At 40.8% G+C, this 27,014-nt stretch overlaps 1 long non-coding RNA gene across 1 annotated transcript in view; it reads left to right on the top strand.

The window, feature by feature from the left end:
• The window catches only part of LOC112989548 (uncharacterized), a 238,927-nt gene that overhangs the window by 68,765 nt on the left and 143,148 nt on the right, over positions 1-27,014 (top strand). The window contains exon 3 of the long non-coding RNA XR_010391297.1: positions 11,439-11,670. This is a non-coding gene — a long non-coding RNA (uncharacterized LOC112989548). The remainder of the gene's footprint in view (positions 1-11,438; positions 11,671-27,014) is intronic.

The following is a 27,014-nucleotide window of genomic DNA, read 5'->3' on the forward strand; positions in this document are numbered from 1 at the left end:
GGTTCTTGGTTTCAAGCCAGTGCAATATTGGGGGGGAAATACTTTTTTAAGTTCTTTGGAAACTAACATTTTTCTCTGGGGAAAATGGGAACAATGTTCTGTTTCTGCTGAACTGTACTGAAATGCTTAAGTCTGACTGCATGTCACTAGAAAACTCTTAACATCTAATCTCTATAAAAACATCATTATCAGTTTTAAAGTAGTGATTCATTCCCAGGTGGGCAATGATGTAAATGAAAAAGACTGATCTAGAAGGAGGTGATTTATTTAAGAAAGGTTTAGTCTTAACACCCTAAGTGTCTGTGGCTTCTCTGTGCCACTGAGGGTCTCTGCGGTGCTTGCAGGTGGCTGACTTGGAGGACATGAGCAATACAGGCAGGAGCGTCACATGTTTGCTCTTGAAAGATGAAATTTGATTACAAGAAAAAATTACCTGGATGTGCAGGGGAACCGATTCTGTGCAAAGGGTCAGATAGTGGGAAATGCTGGAACAGATGGCATATGCCATCACAGTACCAACATCTGCTGAATGAAACACCCAGAAAATCAAAATGCTTAGTGTCTGCTATGTGGCTTACAGTTACTGAGACATCCCATGAGAGAGGGAAGGTAAAATGGATAGAAATAAGCAGGTGACTTAGTACAGAAGCCAAGAAAGATGCATGGCTCTGAGTGTGAGAGAGGGGAGGCAGCAGGGATGGGAAGGGAGGAGAGTCCAATGTTTACGGCCCTTTTGCTGCTTTCAGCTAAAGCAGAGAGATTACTTGAGACTCTCCTGCCACAAACGTGGACTTTAGATAACTGGGGAGCAAAGAGAGGAGCTATAACTTGCTTCTGTTTTCTGGAGAATTAACTTGTATAGCTGAAGATCATGCAAAAGGGAGCGATGGAATAATTTCCTCCCAGACCAAAGGGCTTCTTCACCCTGTCTTGCCCACTGTTTTGATTCATCTCTTCTGTTCCCTGCAGCGTGTTGGGGCATGTAATCCTGTAAACAGCCCCTTTCCTGCCAGCCTTCGCTGGCTTCATGCAACGTGAACACTTGGAACTGCAGCTGGAACTGCAGGCAGCTCTCATCTCCTGCTGTGTCCCATTCACCTCCTGCATACCCTTCCATGTGCTTTCCTGCATGTCTGCAGAGAAGCCTGTCTATGGGAAGAAGCTTTAGTCCTTCTGGGCGGTGGGTCTGGAGCTGAAGGGCCTGAAGGCTCTTGGTCTGCATGAAGAGTTTTGAGTCAATGTTGTTGCAGTTGATTAAAACCTAAGGGAAAAACCCTTCAGGTCAGGTCTTGGTTCACAAGTCTGGAATTCTCTTTGCAGTGAACAATATTTGAGGGTGTGTTACAATAACTAGTGTCACTCGCTAAGATGAATTTGCATCTGAATTCAGACTGTGCGGTGTTGAGAGGCTGCAGAATTTGCCAAGGAATGATTCTCCTCTTAAGGATGCACCTGGGTTTAGGCCCAAAAGAGTAACGTAAGTGTAAATACTTGAATGTGTTCTGTAGAAGAGAGTGGGAGAATGACAGGAGTATGGCCCACTGCCTTAGGTTTTGCTAAAGCTTAACAGTGTATGTGTGTCAGTACCCTTTGTCAATCTTGAGCTGATTAAGCTTGGTGAAAATATTATTAGGCTGATGAAAGCTCCTTATCCAAGAAACATTCAGATGGCTTCCTTGGAACGACTTGCAGATCTCTCTCTAACACCCTTCATACCTTATTTAGGAGAAATGTGAAGAGCCACTTCTGAAAATCCACAGAGGGTAAACCTGTCAGTGGATAAAAACTTACTTTTTGCTCATACTTACCTGATTTGATCATTGCAAGAAGAAGTGCAAACAATTCTTCAGCTTCTCCAGTCTCAGCAAAGAAGCCAGAGCTGTGGCATGCAAAAATTAGAGCATGCAAGAGTACTGAAATGGGAAAGATGCTTTTATGCAGATCTGAAGAGGCATTTGGCCACATCTGGTGATTCTTGCTTAGCATAACCACACAAGCTATTCTGTCACTTAAAGATTCAGTATGGAGTTGGGATCATCCTGCTGCTGTACCAGAAACAAAAGATGTTACGCAAGGTAGAATGCTCTGCTGCAGTTTCTTGTACCTAACGTCAGCTTATGTGAGAGGTAAACAAGAAGGAAACAAGTTACTGAGAAACCTTTTCAAATTGAAATGCCACAGGACTTTTGCTTGTTAGCTACACTCTGCATACAGTTAAAAAGATGACAGTCATACGCATTTTCAGCCTAATCAGTAAGACTAATACTGTCAGGATGATTAGAGAGCTCACGCATACCAGATACACAGGGCAGGTGAGCGGAGGAGGGCTAGAGCAAGGCTTGCAGAGGGCAGTGTTGGGCACTGATGGTGTCCAAGATGAGTGGCTGGGTGTGGGTAAACGAGAGGGGTGCCTGTTGTGGGTGTCAGGGCTCTGGAGAAATATCAAGTTTGGGAGAAGACTTCTGATTTATAGCTTGCATTTACAGCTTGCTGTAATGCACAGTTATAGGTGCTCTGCTCTGAACAGAGCAATGGCAGCTGTTATTCTCAAATATTGCTGGTGCTAAGAGCTTCTCGGTGTTGCTGTTATTCTTTTCCTCCCCATGGCTCTGACAGCTATTGTCTACCTCACAGTACATCAGTGCAGGGACCATCTTCTTGTCTAGAGCAGTAGGGAGAGACGGGGGCAGTGCTGGCACAGCAGGACCTTGCTGTTCGACTGCGGTATCTGAGCAGTGTGATCTGTGACTGAGTAAGAGGCTGTGAAAAGCTTAGTAAAGATAGAGAAGAGCTGGACTTCTGCTATGCTCTCAGCATTCAAATACTCACTGTAGTTTTGCCTCCCTTGAGATATGTATGGATCTCCCCTTCTGTTACTGCTGACCTGTCCTGAGTAACTCACAACTATCCCAGAGTTAGGCCAGCTCCCTGGTAGCTACTGTGCAAGCCATGGCTTTTCTTCCTGATATGTGCTCTCTGGGGGTCTGCTGTTTCCCTTCCTTGCACTTTTAAGGTGCCAGCTCTTCCCAGTTTTCCTGTTGGTCTTCTCTTGCTTTGCTTTTTTTAGTGCAAGAATCCTCACAGTGCTGAAGGAGTTAATTGCAGCATTGCGCAACTGCCAGGGGTTTTGGTTTCTTATGTCCTGTTTAAGGAGGAGACAGGCTTGTAAATATTCATCTCTGAGGTATGATTATGCCATAGACCACAGTGGCTACAGACATCTTCCTATAATAGACTTTGGCAAGGCTGAGTTGATTAATGAAGTTAGAAGCATGAGGATAAAAACTCTGAGCAACTCCCATGCTACGCTAAAATATCTCATTTAAATTAGTCTTTCTAAAATATTTAGTCTGCTTTAAATTTAGACCCAGAGGAGAAAATGTGCTGATACTCATACGTGTACGAGTTGTCTGATTTCCTTTGTAAGCTGAGCAAGACTCTGCCAGTGACAAGCAGCAAGAACCTTTGAACAGAGAAGCTAGGAGCTTAACATTTCTAGCTGTTGTATGAAAGAATCAGGCCGTTAAGGAGATGACTGTGAAGGACAGAATATCAGCATTTTGAAAGCCTGTCAACATTGGCTAATGCTATCCCTTTAAGAAATGCTGTGTTGATGTAATGAGTTCTTCAAGTAATGACTTTTTAATGTATTTAAGGGAAACAAGACCACCCTGATTAGCTGTAGCTTTATTTTCAAAAGCAGTTATAATTACTGAAATATTGTCACATGCTATGAATCACTCAGTTCTGTGGCCAAGGTATCACAGGCTTGCTACAAATTACCATTAATTTCAGTGGTTAGGCCTCAAACGTTCTTTCCCATTTTGAAACAGTTTGGCAGCTAAACTGAGTGTAAACATATCGGTGCATATTTTCCTACTGGAATCAGTGTCCTGGTAGTTTGAATGTAAAGACTGTAAGATCTTATATATGATAGTGCCTATAAGGCTGGGAAGGGGGATGCTGTAAGCACTGTGGAGTCTGCCATGTCATGAAGTCAGCATCCTAACTGAGGAAAGTGCTTCTGCTTCCGTGCTGCCCTGTCTCTCGTCCCTGTTTGCTGGGCTGGCTGGTGTCCCTGCAGCTGCACGGTAACCCAGTTTGAGGAGCTGATCGGAGAAGAGCTGCTTTTACTAGTTGGGTCAGTTTGGAGATCCCATTCATGACAAAAACACGTCAATGTTTATAATGGCACAGTGTGCAGGGTAGAAACTAACTGCTCGGCAATAAGGAAAGGAGACTGACTCTCCTTCCATCAATAGCATGAACTTAAATATATTAAATTAATGCCTCTGCTGGTCAGGCCAATGGCACGTGGCAATACCTCTCAGTAGCCTGTGCTTTGTCCCAATTAACTTAAAAATTGTTTGTGCCTCATCATAATTGGAGGATCTTGAGCCTTGTACTGTTCTGTGCAGCATTTGTTTTAATATCTCCCTGCTGTAGTTGTACTTCATGAACTGTGAAGTGCTTGGTGTGAAGGTAACTGCACTGTGTAGTCCATGAGGAGATCGGCGCAGGATCTCTGATCACTAGAAAGTGCACCAAGGACTGAAGAAGTGAAATGGACCAAGGATGATTTTTCATCCCAAAGTCATCTGAGAACTCACTTGGGAGGACTCTCCCCGGAGCTGGGTAGTACACCTGTGGGCACACATATGGAGCTTACTTCTACTATGGTGAAGTGCACTGGAGCCTGCTCTCTGATAATTTACTCAAGCAGACCTGTGTAACTTATTGCAAAAATCTGTCATTGAACGTAGGCATTGCAGGAGCTGAGCTGTGCCTTGAAAAAGTTGCTGTTTAACTGCCAGCAGAAATCCTTTGTGGTTGGGCAGTAGCTTTCCAGGACTGACATCTAGGAAAGCTCTCCTTTGCTTGTTATCCTGTATTTATTTATTTTTCTTAAAGCAGAATTTCAGCAATGCATGTACAACAGAGTCGGACTGAAGAGGCAAAGTGATATCTGCTAGATAGCTTGTCAACAGAGGCTATAGCATATGAACACAAATGAACAAAAAGTTCTCTGGTGCTTGAATATTCTCTTTGCAAATGGGTTCTTTGAATCTTCTTTGCTTGTGAATCTTGGGAAGTCTCAAGTTCATTGTTCATGTTCAAAATCAGTATGGGATGGTGAGCTGCTGCAAGCTGGAAATGTGTGGGTCACCGCATATCACAAAGATTCTTGATGTCTGGGAAATACCACTAAAAGCATTTCACTTGTTAGCCGAAATAAGTACCTGAATGCAAAATAGCTGGCCTCATTTGCAAGTGGCCCAGCTCGCCTGTTTCTTCTGCCGAGAGCATCTGCATCCTGCCAAAGACTTCTGTTCCTCTTCAGTGTCCCGGGATTCCTGGGTGTTTGGGCAGTAGGAATGGAGATGTGCACTGAGGAAGTACAATAAAATGTTGTGAAATCTCTGATAACTTCTCTCCTATTTAGTGCTGGCTGTTATAAACAAGTTGCTGTGGTGACCTCTTGCAGGCAGCAATGGGTCTGTCCTATCTGTTCTCGGTGTTGACTTATACAGCAGTGGTCACTTCTGCTAGGCCTGAGTTAATCAGGAACACATCAGCAATCTCCCACATCCTGATAACTAGGAAATGTGTTTGTACTAGCTTTCTTTTCAACTTTTTCTTGAAGTCCTCTGTGAGATTTCTAATATTTCATCTAGGCTGGTTAGCTAACTGCTTGGGCGGGCCTGGCTCTAGTAAAGCACTTAGGAATGTGTATAAAATTAAACACAAATTTAATGGCTTAGTTTGAAGGAGTTCTTAATACTGTCAGCACACTGTCTGATATTTCATACATCACTGGATGTCAGCCTAGATTTTTCTGAAGTGATTAGTGCCTGAAGAAAGCTGATAAAGGTTCTGATTTCTTGAAGATGGATACTTCTCTTAAAAGGTGTTTCAAGTTGAACATACAAAATCTAAGCCATCTGAAATATTCATTTTCAATTTCTTCTGGCTGGAAAAGGGTGGTGGTAGGGAGGTAGCATGAGGGACTCTACGCCAGAACTGTTCAAAAACCTGACTTTTTTGTTGTAAGCTGCAACAAGACTAGACGAGTCACTCTGCAGAAACTTTACAGCAAAATACTCTCTTGGTAGAAATAGTAGCTGGATTTTATTTCCAAGGATGAGCACAGCTTCATTATTTGAAGATCTTTGCTATTGTTTTAATCGGTATGTAAAAGTCCTGCTTTTCATGAGCCTGCATGTTCTGCAGGGCTGAGCTCAGTGTGATGCGTGTGTTTCACTGTCTTTCTCCTTTAACTCATCTTGTGTTAACCTTGTCTTGTCAATGTTTTCTAAATCTAATCAAACAGAACCTGTGGAAAATAAAGGAATCTTTAAACTGATGGTTTTGAACAAAATAAATCATAAATCAGTACCTAATTTTTGAAACCTCTTTCCATGTAGAAAGCTGTTTTGGAAGCTGGAATATGGTTAGCATCATTTAGAAAGGAAATGTGCAAGAAAACCATGCCACCTGCAGGTACTGGAGAGAGTGAGCATTTCTCAACAAATTTTCCAGCACTGGCAAAACTGCTGAACTGCTTATTATGCTCATTTGCAGGTGATCAAAATACATAGGCTCAGTATTCTTTCATGCTTCCAGCAGGTGAAAGGCATGAAACCTAATAGAGATTGATTAACGTGGAGGTTCTGGAAGAACAGTCTTGGTCAGATGTAAATGAAAATGGTCTAGCTGAGGCAGGGTTGGTGGAGTATAGTTTTTCTGTTGTCTTCACAGAAAGAAGAGGTGTCTATAGGCCATGGGCTGGAACTTAGATGCTCTGATGTACTGGTGTGCATGCTAGCCTAGTCATCTCTCAGTATGAGGCTGAAGCCTTACCGTATGTCAGAGAGGTAGAAAAACAGGGCTCTACTTCTGCTAAGGGTGACTTGGCACATAGGTCAGTCTATATATTCAGATTTTTGATAGCTTAAAAACTTGACAGTGAGCAATCAGACTACATTGTTTGAACCCATAACTGTCAGGTTGCGAAAACACCGTAGTAGCGTTGCTAGAAGCAAAGCTGCTCATCAAATATGAAGCTACTTAGAAATAAACCTTGACAACAATGAGAAAAAGCATGAATGTGAAATGATTTAAGGAGAACAAAACAAAGTATCAAAAGAAAGCATGTGTTGCCAATTACCTGCCATTCTGATTTCTGAAGTAATTTTTCATCTGCAAGCTATGTGGTCAAATATAGCTGCAAATCAGGAGTGTACGTTCTAGCTTGTGGGCATGTTAAATACAAGGAATTGAGGTTATGTCACTGCTGCTACAGGTCTTCCATTTATAATCATTGTTCTTTAGCTCGGGGAATGCTGCTGGAGCTGCATCATAAATCGTAATTGCATAAAGATGATCTGCTGCAGCTCCCCAGACTCAATTTCCACCTGTAATTGGCAGAAGAAAGAAGACTCGGCACAATTATCTGGTATTAATTATGTCAAAGACTTTTTGTGATCTCCTCCTCTTTAAAGGCTCAAGTCTTGACATCACTAGAGAGCTTTGTGCAGAGAAAGGAGGATGGAGCAGGTAACTCACTAATTCAGCAGTTCTAGTCAAAAGCCCATCTGTGTCTTGCAAGGTAGAACTTCCTTCAGCAGCTCTAGCTGTTGAAGTCTAATTATCTCCAAATATCACACTGCTACATCAGCAGCTGGGCCTGGAGCTTGGAGCTGGACTTCCTGGAGAGAAAAGCACAAGGCCCTGAGAGTTACGCATGTAATACCATGGTAGGCATTCACAGGATCTAATGCAGTCCTGCCTTTTGTGCCTGCAAGAAAATTTAATCTTTTTATTTAAGTATTTATGTGTAGTGGGCTGAAAACTATTAGCAGGTACTCAAGATTTAAGCCTTGAAACAAATTAGTTGTACAATACCCACTTCAAAGGAAGAGGTGCATTCCACAACTAAGACTTCTACCAGATAACTTACACTTTAAATTCGTCTCTCCCCTTTTCTCATAGTGTATTTTTAATGTGGTATGGGCATCTCATCTGGTATAGCAAAGCCTTGAGTTCTGACTTCGCAGAAACTGTGTCTTTAAGGAGAAGTTACCTCTTGTAGGGGATACTGGAAAATAACCTAAACCCTTGTTTTGGCAGGATGTTTTTGTAATGTACTGAGAATGTTTATAACATTAAGTAGGAGTGGTACTAATGTAATTGGGACCTGATGATACACTTCCTCTTCCTCACACTGTCCTACAGTTACAGCGTTGTGTGCAGTGGGAGGCAGTGGAATGAAGAGTGTCCCACTAATCCCATAAAAATCCTGGATCAGAGGTAGAGCTGTACAGGAGTTAGTGCTCGTGCATGGGGATGTATGGTTTATCCTCTGGGCAGGTGCAAACTGTTCTCTGTATTCTAATTGTCCTGCCTTTTTTTTTGCCCTCTCTGAAGTCTAGTTTTGTGGCAGCTGTGGTGCAGAACGGCAAGGGTAATTAGGAATTAATAGTGCCAACACATAAAGGAACTATTCTACAATCTATGAGGATGATGGGATTCTTTCTCTCCTGTTGCCATGCATGTAAACTCATTGTAGGATTTCTGTTTTCTGATGTAAAAAGCCAGAACAAGCCTGTAGCGAAAAATGGACATAAATAATAACTCAGGCCGCAGCCAGAAATAAAACAAAACAAAAAAAAGCTTGGATTTTGCACCTGGTGGTTCTGTCTGTAGTGGGTTTAAGGACAGAGCTCATGGTTCAGCCTCCCAGCATGCGGAGGCATCACATTTAGTTACTCCTTGATGCATGTTTTCATGAATCCTGTCAGTATACAGTATCTTTGCATCCTCTCTGTGTCCCCCAGGTTTACTGGAAACTAGACAGAGGCTTCCAGGTTAATAGAAAAGGACAGATAGATGCACAAAATGATTGTGTATAAACCTTATTTTCATAGGAATGCAGGCTGAGAAAATGGAAGCAGTCAAATATAAATACACATCTCCCTCGTATTGCTCCTGTTTTATCAAGCATCACAGTGTCTGTGGGCCAGCTGAGAGAATCTGTCCTCTAAGAGTAACGTGAATAATGGCAGTCATGCTACTCTAAAGCAGGGTGATAATATGCAATATTTATTACATTTGCTTGAATGCTCAAAATGTCTTTTGACTGAAATCTGTACTCAGCCTGGCCCCTGGAGGGCACCAGCAGCCAACATTACATTTTTCCACCTGCCTTTTAGCTATTACCCACTGACATACAGCGCTATGAAGATGGCAAATATATCCCCTTGTATAGATTAAATTGAACTTGGCTTGCCTTGCATAATTTGGAAATTCAAAAGACCAATTTCTTAGTGTAATTGAAAACCACTACATTTCAGGCTTATTCATTGAATCAGTATTTCCAGTTAGAATTCAAATTAATCTGTCTACCTTTAAACAAGATAACGAAGGTGTAGTTATATTTACTCAGCCTTTTAACAATTAGGTTCAGTGTAGCTGTGTATGATTAGCTACACATACACAATTGCAAAAGGCTCATACGGACATGACTCGAGTCATAAGGGAAATTCATCTCTCAAGGCTGAAAATCTGAACTGACAGTTCAACACTCGGCCTAATGCCAGAGCCCCTCTGGAAGGGAAAATTAGAAAGCAGGAGGAGAAGAGAGAAATGACCAGCACAACATCGGGGCCATGTCAATTTGCATGTGTTTGCTTTGGTTTTTTTTGGGGGGGGGAGGGGGGGAAATCTTCAATCCTGGAGCCTTCTTGCTTGCATTAATGCAGCTTTACTGAATTATTCCACCACCTGTCAAAAAAAGACATGACACCTGAGTGTGTTTCCAGATCACATCTGTGCATCTGGATTCTGTGTTTGCTAGTCAAATGTACACATAAGCATGAGATTTGTGCATGGAAACATCTGTCTGGAGCATACCCTGCTTTGCATCACAGGCATCTGATGTGGTGGTGGGTAAACTGGGTGGTAAAATCCCTAATTCTTTGGAATATGAATAGAAGGGTTTTAAGAGCTTCCTTCTATAAAGAGAAGTGTAAGAGAAGACTTGACTAGTATCACCCTGAATTTAGGCACCTGACTGAGAGTTTGTGGATTGAGTTGGTCTTTGGACGGGCCTGAACTGGCTCTTACCTTCATAGATGGTGTAAGAAGACAGAGCTTCTAAAGTTCAAGAGAATTAAGCTGGACCCACAAGGTTAATTACATTTTGATAGGCTTTTCAGTCTCACTAGTAGAAGACCCAGTGGCTGAATGTTGAAATGTGTCACATGAATCCTCAGTAATGAAGAAATGGAGCAGCTCACCACAGACTTTGGTGAACTCCCCCTGACTTACAACTTGCAAACTGAGCTCAGGTGCCTTTCTACAAGCTCTGCTCTAGTTCCAACACAAGTGAATTCTGGGAAGTCTATCTGGCCTGTGTTAGACAGGAGGTCAATGTGAAGAATCAGATTTTCTTTTTTTTAAATCTACTGTTATAAAAGGGAGGTTGCATGAGGTCGTATCAGACAAGTTTGAGAACAGAAGCTGTTCTGCTACACTGTCTTTCTGAGAGAAGGTGCTGATTAAGTTCATGTGCCCAGCAGTCTGTGGCTGTTTCCCCAGCTATTAGATAGTGTTTCAGGGGGCCTGGGATTCCTAATGCTGAAAATAACTAGGAGGTCTGGTGAACAAATGGCTGCCATGGTTTTCACTAGAGACTGACCCCCAGGAAAGCAGATGACTCGTACTGTAGATCAACTGGCAATGGCCTTTGAATGTGAGAAGATCCAGGGAATCTGTGATTCTTCTTTCTGGGAAGAATTGGAGAGAGTAAAAAGGTTGTCCATAGGCATAGTTGACAACCTAAGTGGCACAGCTTAACTGCAGTGGGCTGTGGTCTCTGATTTTTGTGCCCATAACCCAAGTGAGCTAATCTTTTCTCGTTGCAGATGAGGCTTAGTCATGTTTCCTTGCATTTGCAGTAGGCTGAGACAGTTAACGAATACAGCTGGTGCACAGTAACTGCTTAAGCTGTGATTACTTGATTTGTGTATAAGCATGAGGTTGCATGCAGAAGGCAACCTTCAAAGTAAGTGTTTAAAAACTAGTCATTATACAGCAACAGCCATACATAGATACTCTGAGGTGGGGTTGGCAGTGCATGTTTGGGTTGTACTAGTATAACTTCTTAGCTTAGTTTGACCTGCCAGCTCTATTGAACAAACAGGCAAGAGACTGTTTTCTAACAGGCTTCTGCTTCATGCTTTATCAAGCAACCCGTGGCCTCATTTTCCATTAATTGAAATTTGTTCTCATTTATACTTGTGCAGAATGTGAGTGGATATTCAATTTTACAGGTGTGTTTATATTTAAACACCAATGTAATATAACACCCCAAAGAAAGGTGAAGTACTTTGTTATTAGATGCTATACAAATTTTTCTCCCTGTGCTTCATTTCCAGGTCTGGACTAGGTTATCTCTGCATCTGTCTCAGTTGTAATGCTGTTGTCAGCAAGCACAAGCGGGAACAGTGTGCAGATTGTTTTAATTTGCGCTGGGGGACTGCATTTGGCTCTATGAATGAGGACGCATCTTTGAACGTTCCCTGCCTCTACTGAGCTCAGTGCTCCTGGTTTGCAGTTCTACAATATGAGTATGCACTTAGCCAGCAGGATCTGAGCTGGGCCTACAAGGTAAGTGCAGGTATATTTGTAATAGTCATTAAGTCATTGTAATTCATATAAATTGTTCTGGCATCTCAGACTGGACCAGAGATTGGATATTTCAAATAGTAAACTCACTCTGCTATTTAAGGAGTATGGCAATGTTGGGTGGGCATTGCTAGGTGTTGTCATGTTTTCACTGTGAGTCATGAGTCTGCCAAGGGAAGCTGAAGTGTTTTGGATATGAGAAGAGACAGGGATAGAACTTGCTTGGGCAATCCTACAAGCAGTCCTCATGCTACTTTTTACTTGTAGGAACTAAGCAGAGTGTCACCTATCCCTAATCCATTCCCTGAGCTATTCTGCTGCGCTCAGCATAGACTGGAAAGAGAAGGGAATCTGTCCTAAAACATTTTTCTTCAAAGATTAGCCATTGCACTTGCTGAGTGAAATCCTCCCCTTGAGTTACTAAGGGGCTTTTGATCTGGAAGGCATCCTGCATATGTTTTTCAATGACAGACTGGAATGATTCCAAGGAAGCTTCTCTGTTCTGTTACCTAATTAATAATACATCTCTTGAAGAGGGGGAAAAAAAAATCAATGCATATTTTACTGATAAGCTAGAGTAGCTTCAAAAGCACCATTTCAGTCCATGAGCTGCATAATATAGCACTGCCTTACTCTGAAAATCCTAACTAGAACAAAACTTTGAATGTATGAGTGTGCGTTATGTTTCTAAAGTACTTGGATGGTTATTGCTTTGACTTTTCATGGCTTTTCTCTTAGAGAGAAAGAATGGAAAATACAAAGTGGAGTAGCTTAGTGAGCTGAGCAAACTAGCTGAGGTAAAAAGCTCCCTCATTTCCTTCCTGAAAGGGATTTGTTACTAAGATGAAATCTGCACCAGTGTGCTTAAGTTGTAAAGCCACTACCCAGTGTTATCTAATGCTTAAACAGCTGTTAGTCAACAAGCTGCTCTGGAAAGCAGCTTACGTGACCATCCTCCACTGAGGAACGCAGGGCAAAACTGGTGTAAAAATAGGGTTTGGGAGAGGATGTTATCTACCTTGATGACTGTCACTGTACAACACTGACCAATAGTTCCCACTCTGCAGTTTCTCATAATGAGATAAAACCTGAGGTTTTAACATGAACTTTTGCCACTGTCATTTCAGCTGATTCTCATAAAAACTGTTACACCTTGTTGTGCACCCTGTCGTACCTTTCTTTATTAGAAGAGAAGGAAAATTTAGTTTTTGCAAAGCCCAAATTATTGTGAAAAGCCTGGCTGTGTTTTTAATTCATTCGTGGCAGTTATCCCTCACCAATATAGACTGCTGCTATTAGGAAAGAAATGACATAAGTGACTTGACGTAAGTCTACGAAAGTAGATGAGGAGTCCTAGAGCGAGCATGCGAAAAAGACGATTTTTGTTGACAAATCTCTTCCTGCTTCTGTGTCGTGGGAGGAAAAAGCCTTTCCTTTAGCCTTGTTTTCCTCTGGAAATGCTATTTCAATTTCAATGGTTTCCCTTATGTTTCCAGAAGAGTCTTTTCCAGAGGTGCTGGAAAGACCTGGCCCTGCTTGTTTCCCCATCTCTGCTGTGCTGCAGCCTCTCTTGTTGTTGCTTTTGCTGACCGCCAGACCTGGTGTGCTCTGTGCGTCTCCCACCATTTTTTTCCCTGGGTATTCCTCAGAAGCTCCCAGGGCATAGGGGACCTCCCCCCTCTCTCACAGTTTTTCACCAGATTCAGTGTGCAGCAACCAGGAGAAAAGAGAAAAAATCAAACAATTGTCTGCTCTGATGCTGAACAGTGTACTTAAGGAGTTAACTGTAAACAGGTGAGCAAAACCAGGTACCATTCATTGCAAAGTGGCATTAGGGATTTCAGGCTTAAGCTGCTATGAAATCAAAATATAAGTCTTTCAACACAAACTAGGATTGCTTTGATTAAAGCTGAGGCTTTAATTTAATTTGCATGGGATCTAGATGAATGGCCTGCTTGATCAAAACAGACTGCATTGTAAATAAGTTCATAGAGAAATTGAGTAGTGCTGAGTGAAGGAGCTCAGTTCATGGGCTCAGAGACAAAACCTAATCCTAACCTGTAGCAGGAGTGTGCAGGACATGATGCAGGCAATTTTTCATCTTCTAGACTTCAGTCATTGGCTTTGAAAGCTTGCAGACATTTCAGCTCTGTAATATTTTTTGCTTGAGGGCAGAGGTAGTGGAGAGGCAACTGCATGCTACGCAAGATGTATACAAGACCATGTGAGATTTCTACACCTCTGGAGCAGGGGAACTGCTTTGATTCGGCTGTACCTGAAGCTTTCTCATGGCCTATCATAATATGAGTCAGTTTTAGCCACAATTAACAGTCAAAATTCAAAATCATCTTGGGGATATTCAAAATGGAATATTCAGTAGTTATGGAAACCATTGGTTTAGGAAACTCTGAAAACTCTTCCTAGCATCAGAGATATTTATTAATGGAGTTCAAATTGCAGATGCTCAGGAGCACAGGTGTTCAAAATATACATAGGACTAGAATCATTAGGAGTAAATATTCTTTAAAGTCATTGCAAGCGGTTTTCTTTTTTTTTTCAATTGCTTTTCTCAGACAAATAACTCCCACAAGTGGAGATAATCCATATTCAAAAGATGTTAAATCTTCTTACCATGGTGAACTAAATTTTAGGAAGGCTGAAGATTCTGTTCATCAGTAATCTAGTTCATGGGGGCCCTCTGGCTACATTAAATGTGAGAATTAACGTAGTTGGTCAGATATTAAACAAGAATGACTTGGAAGCCTTGCCAGTAAATGGCTGGGAGGAGTTCTTGTCTTTAAGTTCTCCAGAATGGTGGTTAAACTCTTTATTTGTTGCCCAGATATCTCCCAAGTTGGGTATCAAGCTGTGTTAGTTAAACGTTTATCACCTCTGCAAAAACAAAATCTTTCAAGTGGATAGCTTGAAAGATTTAAAGATCTCTGCATTTCAAGGACACTTTTAACAGATGTATCTTTGCTAAAATGCTACTTAGCACATTTGGCAATGCACTTAATCTATTACCCCTCACAACTGGATTCCAAGCACAATAAATGAATCCACCCCAACCTTTGTGTAGATTCCCAGCTAATTATAGATGGTAATTGTACAGGAGGAAACCAATAGCTCTGTTGTACATAAAATGAGACTTACTGTGCATCAGTCCTAGATTTCTGAAGAATATTGCAAACAATCTTTTTTAGTCATCAAATTCAGTTCCCTATTTTGTGAACAACTGCATAACAGAATCATGGTAAAATCTGGAAGGGTGTTAGAGAGGTCATGTAATTCCTCCATCAGCCCCAAGGCAGGATCAACTATATATTAATCCTGACAGCTATTTATTCAGTGTGTTCTGAAAGATCTCTAATGGTAGAGAGACTCTTGGCTAATCTATTCTGCTTCCTCATTCTTGCCATTAGGAAGATTTTCTTAATGTTTACCCTGAATCTTTCCTTTTGCAACTAATCAAGAAAAGCAAGTAACTTGTCCAATCCGTCACGGATATGGAAAAAATCATATTCCACTCTGTGTATGTGAAAACTTTAAGGTCTTGCCGTGAGTCTTCTCTTCTTTAGGGTACACAACCCTTAAACTTGGTCTTCCTTTATACTGTGTTTTTGTAGAGCTCTGATTATTCTCATTGCACTTTTGCTACTCTCTGCAGTTAGTTGATATCTGTCTTGATCTAGAACATCTTTCTCAAGTGTCTAAAATGGCATCACCTGTTTCTGATTTAGTAACACTGTTTGAAATATGTTTACTATCAAATTTAGAAGTAAACAAATACTATTATTCTTTGGGTTTTTTCCTCTAACAAGATTATTAGTCTTTCCTAGTGACAAAAGTCCTAGATAAAACTAAATTTAATAATATATATTCACTTCTAAAATAAGGTTTATTTTTAAAATAAATTTGGGGGTCTAAAGCAGGCTGTAATGCTGTCCCATCTTACTGTTCTTCCCCTATGTGATTTAGAGTCAAATGGCTTCAGTCTCTTCTTCTGTTGTATAGTTCACCATTTCTCCAGCTCCTTTACCTGTCTATTCTTCCGTGCATACCCTTCAGCTCCTGTGTTCTAGTCATGGCTGGTTTTTATTTGCTTTGTTTCAGTTCTTCACAACAAGTTCCAGATCTCTCAGTGTGCAAGTGCTTTCTTGTGGAAGATAATCATTCTCACTTGAAAATATTCCATGACGTAACAACATACTTCATGACAAATGACATTTGTTGCTGACTTTGCTGCATGCAATTCTTGAAGAGTCTCCTTTCCTCCTGCAGTTAAAGGCTGCATCTTATTTACTGCCTTATGTTTCTTTTGAACTCATCAGGGGAGGAATATAATCGGATAATATTTGAAATTACAATCTTTCTTGAGACAAAACATGAAACTGTGAGGTAGTCATCACCTTAGATTAGCATTCAAAAGCTGATAAGTAGACAGGGTAAATAATCTGCGCTCATTTCTGTGCACCAATTTAGGATTCTGGGGAATCGGATATCACACTAAGCAGCTTTGAGGAAGTAAGACTCAGTTAATCAAAGCGGGAGAACAAAGCTGCGATAGCAGTAGCTGAGATGATTTACTAGTCATTTGCAGCTGAGATATGCATGTGTTCTTCCACCTCCAAAAAAAAAAAAAAAAAAAAAAAAAGATTGCAGAAAGGGAATTTAGGTAAAACTTAGGTAAAAATTTAGGATTAGAGGAGACCAATAGGGTCATTGAACCTGATCCCTTAAAAGCAGTCCAGAAGGCTCCACAAAACCACTAGTTCTCACCCAGCAAGCCTCACCACATGCCTAGTGTGGGCACAGTAACACACTTGAAACCTTTAGCACAAAAACGGAAAAAATCATAATGTGCCAGAGGGCAAGCAAGAAATATCACGCTATTGCTAATGTCTTGAACTCCTCAATTAGCTACAAATTTGCTAAGTCAGTCAAAAGCTAGGAAACTGGTTGCTTTCCCAACTCCAAAGCCTCCACCAGTCTGTCCAGTAAGGATAATTCCTTCCATGAACAGTCAATTTCTATCCTGAGTGAGACATGCTAAGCAAGTCCCTGAAAGATACTTGTCTTGCATTTGCATTTCTAGATGTTTTATGCTTTGGGTTTAAAGTGAGAGGAAATCCTTTAAAAGGTTTTTGTGGAAATCATTTCTGTCACAGGGCCAGAAATAAACTTTTCTGCACTGCAGTTGCTGAAAGAAATGACCATCTGAGTTATAGTGGAATGAAATTTACTTTATCACCTAAGCCATAGTTATTTTCTCAGAAACTTCGTTCTTCAAGATGTAGGATGTCTGCCTGGGGCTTCTCCCAGAAAAGCTTGTCACTTTGAAGCGTGGCTTGGTCTCTTTCAGCAAATTCCCTTCCATTGGGGATCTTACTAAGGGAGACAGTGGAGTTTAATTAAATGTGCTTTAAGAAGTGCTTGTTGCAATTCAGATGTTCCAAAGCAGGCAAGGGAGAGACAATTCATAGGATATGTTAGGTGCAAAATCTTCTGTTGCGTAGGCCCGAAAGGGCTAAAGTCAGTAAAATCTTGGCTGATTTTTGTAGGATTGTGAAGCTTCCAAAATTGCTTCATCTTTATCCAAGCTGGCTTTCTGAAGTGTTGAAGTTTCATGTCATTCTGCATACTGTGCTGAATCAGAGGCTAAATTCAGTAGGTTTTGTTTTTCAGGGTGAAGTGGAGCTACAATAATTACTGAGGTCTGTGGATCGTTTCAATTATTTCCTTTTGCAAAAAGATTTTTATAAATCATCCTTCCTCTTTCATATTATTAACTTTCTTGTCAAAGTTTTATTCAAGCCACAGAGACAAAGATGGATCTTTCCCTTATAGATCTGCAAAGTTAGATTTACTTCTTCGACCCAGTTTAGTACGATTGAAAGCTAAGCTGTCTCCCTTATATAGGCTCTTGATAAAGCATGTATTTCTTTTGTTTCTGTCTTTCGTTCTGCATTGTCTTGTGAAAGCATGTAACTTCAAACTGTAAAAAACACTATCCTCCTACAGCAAGGAGAAAAATGACAACTCTTAATTCAGTCCAAGGGAAGTTTTATATCTTTAATTAGCTTCTTGGATTGTGCTCATGTGTGATTCACATAAAATGAACTATGAGCCATTGCTCATAAAGGTACTGTGGTCATCTGTAACCTTACAGAGAAGACTGTTAAGGCCAAAAAGCTTTTCTGGCTCAACATCAGTGACAACTTCAGAGCTAACTCTTTGCCATGAAATACATGTGTAGTGCTCCCACTGCAATTAGCTTGCTATCCAAGGGCAGAATTTAGTTTGTGGATTGTTAACTCCCAAGACTGACATTTTAATAGTAATGTGCTCTGCTTTAAAATGATGTAATTAGTCCCTTCAGGGCTCTAATCCTAGATCATATATTTCCAAACATTCTATAAGAATTGTTTACTGTTGTTTTTAATACACTTAAGGACACATGATAGTTTTTGTGTGTTATGCTACAACTGTAAAGCTAAAATTACTATTTATGGAGGTTGTTAATGTTCTTGCCTTAATCACATGGATGATCTTGTGATCATTCATAGTATTATGCTAAGCAAGGAAGATTTGACCCTGTACATATGTCATTCTTATTTGTTCCTGAACAGCTGGATGAGCACAAGGATTATGCCCAGGTATACTGATCCTGGGTCTGTTTTTTTTTTTTTCCTTAGAAGGCATTGTAGCAACCCCAAACTGTCATTGTTTCCTTCTTTCCAGTGGATACTGTCCTTGTGGTGTCTCTAGCAAGCTCCTGACCCCTTACAGCTGGACTAGCACAAACACATAATGCCAGAGTTAATGTATTGCTATTTGCAAAGTGTTTGCAGAGCCGCAGATGGGGAGTACCAATAAAATCTGCACTTTTACTACCTGCAGTAGTTAAATTTACCAAGGCATTTTGCTACACTTCCTGCTCAGTGTAGCAGTTGTCTGTTTTTTAATGATTTCCAATATATCAAAGTGCAAATAACTATAGTCACTTTTTGCTAGTCTTCAGGAATGAAATACCGCTTCATTGGCATGTAAGGTGCTGGCTCAGGTGCCCCATACAGTATATGTGGTATATAAGGATATCCAGACCAGTATTTTTCTTCCTTGTATGAGCATACTATTGGAATAGGAAGATGTGGCTGTACGTTGCTGGTCTTGTGGCAACCTTGCTGTGAAACAGAATTAAGAAAGGCTGGATTAGAGTAGATTAAAACAATCCTAAACCTATTTTAGGTTCTGAGGGGGAGCCAGACTGTAAAGCTCGAATAGAGCGTGAAGTCAAGCTTTATACTACTGAGTGCCTAGACAGAGCAATGCAGCAAACAGCTAATATTCTCTGTTGCTAAATGCAGGGAATCGCAGGAAGAACAACAGAAACATAAACGAAGTAGAACTAACGCTGCTAATGCTGTTGAGCCTGCCGGTTAGTGACAGCAAATCTTCACAAGACTTGTGTTTCACAGGGGTTTGGGTATGGATGTCAAGTTCTATGGTTCATGATTTTGGTTTGGAAACGTACAGGTATATTTCCATTAACATTCCCACTCATTCTTTAAGCATATTTTATTCTGGCATTCCTGACATTTGACAGTGTAGTCCTGATGGTCATAAAATACGTTCTCTTTTCATATATGGACTTTCGAAAATAGTTGCTAATTGCAGTCAAATAATGTTTACTTAACATTCCATGTTGCAGTCAAATAATGTTTACTTAACATTCCATGTTATTTCTGAAACTATTTATTTTGATAGTTACAGTGCTGATCACCTGTAAAAACTCTATTTTGGTCTTCTGCTGCCCAAGCAGTACCTGCAAAAAGACTCCAAAATCAGGAAAAAAATCCACAAAAAACCCTCTGTTCAGGCCAGGCATGTTGATGTAGAAGGCATCTAGGTAGTACAGTAACTTCTACCCTGAAATCAAATAGCTAGATAATATAACCTTGAAGAGCTAAAAAAAAGTTGGGTTCAGAAAGCATTTATGACAAAGTTCAACATCCAAAGTTAATGCATGAATGTTGAGGCAGTCATGGGGCAAGTGGAAATTTCAGCTTTGTAAAATGAAGGGCTAAGGAAATAAAGAGAAGAGGGGAACCGGTCAGAAATGGATGACAGAAGAACATAAATCAAAAAGGATTAAAGCTACAAATGGAGTTTAATATTTTATTGGCTAAAAAAAAAAAAACCTAACAGAGGATTATGTTCTGTGCTCTTTGGACTGAATTAACTTGATATGGGATGATGATCATCCACATACTTTATTAGACCAAGTGTTAAGTCATTCATTTGCTCAGCCTTCAGTCAGGCAGATTACCCCCCAAAATGAAAATACTAATGGAAAATTTGCCTGATTGAAAACTTGATCTCCCACCTAACCTGAATGATGTCCTAATTAACATGATACTACACTGGAAAAATACCAAATGCAGAAATGTCTTTGCATATGCTTGCACCACAACAAATAATGTGTTTTAATGAATGTGCTAAAGGGGTCACATCCATACAGGGATCCTACTAACCTCTGTCAACTTATTTGGCCTAGGTGGGCTTTTTGGAAGGGTCTAATATATTGGATAAGCAATATACTTAAGCGTATGAACTGATTCAGTAAAAGTGATGTGGGTAGTGATTTGGGGATGTCAGTTAATGACCTTAAGGAAAACAAGAAGTAATATAATGTGTGCTTTGCTGCTTCAAAGCTATATGACCACCTCTTTTCTCTTTTGTCCTATTCGCAGTGCTTAATGTCCCTAGGTAAGAGAGAACAGAAAATCAGTAAAATATTTGAAGTAGGGGAAGGGAAAGCATTCCTTCAAAATTGGTTTGGTGTGAACTTTCTCAAAGATAGCTGCCTTTTTTCTTTGCCACAAATCTAAAATTTGACCAGCCTCTGTTGCTTGTCAGAGCCCATGGATGAATTAAAATTGTGCCTCAGATGATCAGCTGGGAGTCCACAATGCCAAGCTCTGTATACGGACAGGGTTGAAAGACCTAAGGAAAGGACTTTGTTTAAAGTGTAAGGTGACAGGTGGCTATGGATTTGGGAGAGTAAAAGAAAAGTAGTGCGGTACTGGGTACACTGATACAATTTCAGTATCCTAGATGCCAACTTCCCTGATGTAGAAGAGTTTCAAGGAGGAGCTTTGGGGGTGTGGAGGGGAAGCTCTGGCCAAGTGTTAAAGGTAGCATGGAAGGAAGCGCAAGCAAAGGTGGTAGTTAGAAATCTGTTAAGGAGGAGACAATGGAGACTAGATTCCTGGGACAGACTCTCTGTACTAGATGAAGATGTGTGCATTAAGGATTGGCCATGAAAGACCTTGAAAATTGACTGTGGTGGCAGATGGTTTAGGAAGAGGGCTTTGTTTCAGCTTCCATTTACCCCTTTTGAAAAGAGGGGACTGTTATCTCTGTGTGTTAATTGGGAGCAATCCTTGCGTTTAGCTAGGAAAGGCTTTACTGTAATTCCTATGAATTAGTGGGAATAATGCCAACTGAGGTTGAGTGACAATTACTTACATTCATGGGTGGAAATCAATTCTTTGTTGACTGACCCCTACCTTTCCGTATGGTGATATGTTGCACTGTGGTCAGGTCACTGGCAGGCTGGCTGATACAACTTGGAATTGCCTTGAGTTTCTGATTCGATGGCTCAGAAGTCACAACATAGTAGCAAAAATTAATAATAAAAAAAATGGCTGACATAGGAAGAGTAAATAAAGAAAACAAATACAGCCAGATGTAGCAAGTCTTTGATCATAGATTACAAAGATATTTCAGTGCATAAAAATGTGAAGAGTAACGATGCCTTTGAAGAGTTTGTAACACGGAAGTCCATGTACATCACAAAGCCTAAAGGATAGGAAAGGGTAAAGGATTAAGAAATGAGAAGATAAGACTTTGCATCATTAATGGAATATGAGGAATAGAAGGACAAATGACAAATTTCACTGCATAGCGTGATGACTTTGATTATTTTACTGCTCTGTTGGCATAACACAATACAAGGATTTAAAAGTAGTAAAAGAGAACAAAGGCACAGAACTACTGAATGTGTATCACAAAGTTTGAGGAATTGGTGGTAATTGTTTCCAAAGTGAAAAAGAACCAAGAAGAGCTGTTAAAACATGAGATGCATATAGAGCGAATCATGAATCAAGCAGAGCTGGAATCAGACTGTTATAAGAAAGTAAGTAAAATAAGTGGGAACATTGGTCTCTGTTCTAAGGCTGTTTTTCCTGTAGAGTGCCAATAGGAGGGCCAGTTTCATGTATTTGCTGGCATGGGCTGTCAGCCTGAGCATTATTTGACCATATATCTGCTAGGAGCACTGTTGGCAGAATGTGTTAGAGAAGGAGGAGCTAGCATTCCTCATTTTCTAGAAAAACAGTGAACCGCAGCATTGTGTGTGGTGCAGTGCAAGCTGGGGTAGGTTACAGTGCTGGTTTAGCTTCCAGGGTCATTACTCACTTTATTTGCCTTCTCCTTATTCCTTTAGTACTGCATTCCATGCTATAAAATGTCAAGCCATGTAGTTACCTATACTTATTTTTCTTTCTTCTGCCTATAAGGTTGGCAAATGTAACAAAAAGTGCAGGTTATCTGTCAGCTGCTTCCATTAGTTCAGTATACTCTTAACCCACTGTTTCAGTTGTCTTAAATGGTACTACATTGCAAAGACCATGCCCAGAAGGTTATTTAGCAGTGATAACAGGCTCTGCTATCCTATACGTTATCCTGTGTTAGAAAAGTATTCACTTCTCAGTTTTCCCACAGCAGGGAAACTCTCTTTCTTCTCTCTGGGGCTAACCTTGTAAAATGAAATTCAATGAATTTTGCCTGATTGTCACTTCTAATCTCTTTGAAGATCTTTACCACTTCTGTTTGATCCAGGCAATGGAGGAAGAAGTCTTTAAAAACAAAACAAAAAGCTATAAATCATTGATGGAATCAATAGAGTTAATCCAAAGCTTCTGCTAAAGATTTTAAGAGTCTTTAAAACACAATGTGTGCAAAAAAGGCACCAATACCCCTATGACTCCCTGAGACATGAAATGGGCTGGGTTACCAGCTGTATCGGAGATGCTGGTTCCTGTAAGCCAGCGCTGAGTAGAGGCTCAGTTGAATTCTGGTCCACGTGTGAGACTGGAGAGCGCTCTATCGGGGCTGAAGTAACATCAGCCTGTGTAAGCAGTTTCACACCAGTGAATGTCCTGGGCCCTAACGAGGAAGGTGCAGGTGGGGAGGGGAGCGGTGTTTAGTGCACGGAGTACTCTGGTCTGTGCGATGCCTGTAGTCAGTTGAGTACATCAGCGTAGGAGATTTTTACCTTGCAGAGTAGGCTGGGAGCAGGCAGTGAGCTGGCTGTTCTCCACTCTGTTGTAGAGAATATTTTATCTGAATTTCCAGAATATGGAATTGAGGGCTCAAAAAATGAGTAGCCTTAACTGCTTTCTGCTTTTAATATCTAGCACCTGGAAATACAAGTCTCCAATAATGTGAACTATTCTAATTGTTAGGAATTTGGGGAATACATATGGTTTAGCTGTAGATGTTCAATTAAAGCAGTTGTGAAATGCCATCTGCCTGCTTGTATTCTATGTTCTAAAACTGCAGACAGCTCATACTTGCTGCCTCTCAGGTTTATCTCATAGTTTGTTTGTGGGTTTTTTCTTCCAACAGCTTTTTTTAACTTCATCTTCGTGCTTTTGCTTTCAGCTTTGGTTTTGGTTGTGCTAAAAGCAACCATTAAAAATACGTGGCCAAGATATTGCCTTCTGTTCCATCCAATATGCTTTAATGACACATTTTTCTAATGATTTTTAAATAGAAAATGTGACAAGTTTTTATAAAGTGGAACATATGAACATAAATCAGTATCTCATGTTCAGAATTTTTTTCTCTTATAAGTCAAATAACCATACAACTGTGCTACATTGCATTAGCACATATATTTTGTGAATTAGTATACTTTCTATGATCTCCCATCTGCTGCTACCTCTGATTAGATTTAAATGCTGGCTCCTGAATACTGAACGCTAAGAAGCCTTACTCTAGTATGCGTTTGACAAGCAGAGCTTGTCACAGACTGCCCTTCTTGTGGATGACTACTCATGAAATATGTAAGCAGTAGGAGGTTTTGTGAAGTCGAACAGTAAAAAAGGAAACACGGTTTATTTGCAATAATCATCTTCTGCTAGCCCATGCAAAAATCTTACTTAACACCTAAGTGAAGAGAAGACCTAGCTTTTCCATTTGCTGTTAATTCACTGCAGTCCTGTGACTTCTGACTGCAGAATCCAATTGCTGAGGGTAACTGAATCCCCACTGCTTCTCTGGGTTGCCTGGCCTGGCTGCCAGGGCTGAGTTAAATCGGGGGGAAACCTAGCAAAATCTTGGGGAGAAGAGGAGGAGGGAGAGGAAGGGAGTCTCCTCTGTGTTGGAATTCACTCATGCCACCTCTGGGATGGGAAAAACACTGCACCCCTGAGGTATAATCCAGCCTGCAGGGGAGTCACCGCTGCTGGTGACTGTCAGTTGCGGGGGCAGGACCTGGCTGGCGCATTACAGCCCTGCAGACATGGGAGCGCGAGGCCCTGTGTGGCTGCGAACCGAAGCCAGAGGCAGTTTCGAATCAGTTATGCCCAGGGGAGAGTTGGACGCTGGGCGAGTTTGGTCTGCCATGCTTAGCCGCACGTGCCTGGCACTGGTCTGTTTGCTGTGAGGCTTCGGGTGAATTTTTGCTGTGATGCCCCAGATACAGCATGGGAAGAAGGGCACTTGTTTGCTCCAGTGAGGGATGTTTGTGCTAGATCATACAGTGCTATCCAGGCTCTGCATGTCTTCAGTACAGTTTCGTTTGCAGCAAACAGTGTTTATTGCAGTGAGACATGCTGCAGGCCATCACTTCAGGGCTCAGATACTCTACAGAGCACAAATTCAAAGGTGATTCTTTCACTGATGGGAAAGTCCATCAGTGCTCTCCTGGTCAACACAGTTATTAGTGTAGATGGGCTGTTGGCTGAGCACTGCATTTTTATGTTTTTATTTAGAGACCAATAGAGCCTTAGTTTTGTTTTGTAGTTCCATCGTGCAATGTAGTTCACAGTATAGGAGGAAAGAATATATAATAAAAGAATTTTCACTTAATACTTTGACTATATAAGCAGTTTTAAAAGTTGTTTTGTCTTGGCCGCCCTTCCTTCTTAAAATTATTGGATGGATTCCCTTAATCCATTCCCAATTTGCAGAAGCTCAGGTGCCTTTTTCATTTTAAGGCACTCTTATCTGGTAAAATCTGGAGTAGCTCCAAGGGGCTTCAATAGAAGTCACATTTTGCTCTTGTTTTGGCATGTAAAATATCAGCTGCTCCTGGTTTTGGTTTGGCCAAAGTCCTGAAATCAAAAAGCTTTCGAGTATTTTGGTGATAGCAGAGAAGCCGCTCCCACATTTTGCAGGGAAGCGGAGCTTGCTGGGGAGATTGTCTGCTCTACTCTGGACCATACTTCCACAAAGAGCAGCAAATGTCTTAAAATGCCTCTGATGATCTATGATGGCAGAGAAAATCCACTGATGTTTTTCATTTTTAGAAGCAGAGTGGTTCACTCCTACAAATGTGCTTATGGATAGAAAATGACAGGGCTCAGGACACAGCTGGATCAAGCGCAGGATTTCATTGTCTCTTCATCGCCCTGCTTCTCCATCGTCATGCGCTTTTGCTGTCATTTGTACCTTGTAGGCTGATTGTAAAGTGATTGCAAAATAGAACAAGCAAGTAGCCAGGTGGTTTTGATGGTGTTTTGCACTCATTTTATGCTCACTTCATATAGCTGCAAATGAACACAGAGCGCAAGGCAGTGCTGAATCAGGGCCCCAAGCATGCAGTTTATTGGAGGAGCTCACTTTGTTTCCTTAATGGCACTTGATGGCATATCTCTCTTTTTTTAATGAGTATCAAATGATTATTTTCTTAGTGTACGGGTTTCAGTGATGTTATAATACAGTGAACAGCAAAGTGACTTATTCAGGAAGATTCAAAATATCTAAGACATCACAATTTTTGTTCCATAGCATCTGTTCTCCTTAAAATGTCACATACAAAAATACAGGCACAGGGGCCATTTTAGGCATTGGCACATACAAGGCTGGGCAAACACGAATAAAATGTAATGCCAGTGGAGGAATGAAGAAGGAAGTATTTTTTTTTCCCCAAATATTCTCCTTGATGTATGTGGAAGAGGTGGATGAATGCCTCAAGGGAAAGTATGGCACATCATAATCACCACATTGATCACTTTGCTGCCTGTGGCAGGGTTTTGATAACTGCAGCAAAAATAGCTTAAGGCAAGGCCATTAAAAACTACTAAAAACCCAATGGTCTCTTTTGTAGGTAATTATGGTCAATTGGCATGACCATACAGGGAATACAAAGGTTCCCTTTTAATCTCTCAACTTTTTTGTCTGGAAATCATCAAAGTAAGGAGATCACTATGAACAAATGTTACACTGTATCTGTCAATATTGGCAAACACAGTACTGTCCACAGTTATTCAGCTAGAAATGTATGCATAAACAATGAAGAACTGTATACACCTGGGTGCAAAAGATGACTTTGCCTTCAGCCACCCTAAGATCAATAAACAGAAGATAGCTGTTTGGGAAGTGTAGATATGCAGATACTGTAAAGTGAATATATTGAACATGCATTGTAAATCTGTACCAATGGGGGGAAAAAACCCCTGGAAAACTCAGAAATGAGATTATAACTTTTATTCCTGAAAATAGTGGTAGTAGCTTAACAGAAATTCATCTAGCTAAGCTTTGAATCCTGGACAACCATCAAACCAGGAATTTCATGTGCTTAAAGGAGTAACAGAACAAAAAATCCCACCTTTTTAATAGACTTATTTTACCCTAAGAAAAGTCAGTGGGGACAAAGACTTCCAGTATTGCAGCGTGGATTGCTTGTTGTTACCTTCAAAAGATGTGGACTCTTATCTGCTGTAGAGTTTTGGCTGACATAGCTGCGTGGTGTCAGTACAGTGTAGGCCACCAGAGGGTTACCGCATCCTTCTTAGCTTAGTTTTATGTTATTTGAAAAGATAACGAAGGAATCTCTGCACAGGTGTAACTCCGTCAGTGGTCTTGACAATATAATGTTAGCTGGTGGTTATGGGTATGTGTTTTTCCTCTATGAAATGGTAGGGGATATAACTATGTGTAGCAAAGGCTAAGCCCTAGTTAAAACTGGTGTATGGTATTTGAGTCAACTATAGTAGATGTCTGTGATGTGGGTAGTTGTGTATATCTTACAG

The sequence above is a fragment of the Dromaius novaehollandiae genome, chromosome 12 (genome assembly GCF_036370855.1).
Source record: "Dromaius novaehollandiae isolate bDroNov1 chromosome 12, bDroNov1.hap1, whole genome shotgun sequence".
Taxonomy (NCBI): Eukaryota; Metazoa; Chordata; class Aves; order Casuariiformes; family Dromaiidae; genus Dromaius; species Dromaius novaehollandiae.